We start from the raw sequence: 1,362 nt of genomic DNA on the forward strand, positions 1-1,362 counted from the left end.
GTAGCATTCGATAGTTGAAAAAAATATGTATTCTGCAAAATATGTTTGTTTAAAAAGATGAAGGAATAAATAAATATGTTATTAATTTTAAACAATATTTTCTGTGGCTCTGAATTTATTTATTCAGAACTGTTCAATTAATTATTCAGTTTTAAAGACAAGTACATTCGGTAACACTTTTTTTTGATGGTCTTTTTGAGTATTAGTAGACTGTCTGCTCCTATAAAAGACATTAAACTGACTATAAGAAACTTTGCAAGTACATGTCAACTTACACTAACCCTAACCCTAACCTAACAGTCTACTTATAATCTAATGAGAATTAGTTGCAATGTAACTTAAATTCAACAAACGGACCATCAAAATAAAGTGTCACCGAACATTCTAAATAATGATATTTAAATGACCTAAAAATGTGAAGTAGTCCCGGTCAGATCACACAATTTTTATTGTTGGTTATGAAAGTCACTATGCGATTTTATTTATTTATTTATTTTTTCTTGATAAATCTTGACTTGTCGTGCGTAACAAACGTGCCAGACTACATGTTCTTTCACGATGAGTCACGGATTGCCGTGAGATTGTGTTGGTTTGTTAGATAAAATAATAATCTAGTGTAAATAAAATTAAAGTGAAATATTTACAGTTTCAGACATGCCTATATTAAACCATTTTCACTATTAATGACAATTTTGAATAAGCAGGAAATGCTTTTGCAATGTATTCGCAGCACTGAACATGTTCCCAGATTACCTCAGAAGAACAAACTCTGTTGGAAAGATGAGAGAACTCAGAAACTCTGTGAGATTGGAGATGTCTGCATATTTGTGCCAGTCTCTCAGATAAAAGAGTTTTAAACACCTTCATATTTTAGAAAAGGTAGTTAAAGAATCCAGACACTAGTCCTGTCTTGTCTTGGATGTTGTGCTTGGCTCGAGTGTTCTCGGGTTGAGCACTCATTTTCTGTCATTGTGTGTCTTTTTGTATGAGCGCGTCTCAACCGCGCTTGGGCCGTGCGCAGCTTTCGAGGTCTGGGCATGTTTGTGTGGTTATTTTTTCTGCAGCCTGGTGTTTCATTCCCAGCGTCTCAGTCTAGTTGGTTTCGGTTTCAGTTTCAGTTGGAGCTGCGATAAAACATGCACGTTGCATTTGTGAGTGCACGGTAAGTGTTTCCATTTATCGTGTACTCTTGTCTTGCGTTCAGTCTTCTGTTGGTGTTGTGTTTAGCATGTGGTTCATGTTTACATGCGCCGTCTGCTTTAGTATCTTATGTAACCACGCGGTTAATGAGTTTTCTCATTGGCTGCATGTTCTAGTCTTGTTTTGTGTGAGCACATGGCTTGTGTTGTTTCTTTGTCTCAT

Source organism: Danio aesculapii, chromosome 23 (genome assembly GCF_903798145.1).
Source record: "Danio aesculapii chromosome 23, fDanAes4.1, whole genome shotgun sequence".
Taxonomy (NCBI): domain Eukaryota; kingdom Metazoa; phylum Chordata; class Actinopteri; order Cypriniformes; family Danionidae; genus Danio; species Danio aesculapii.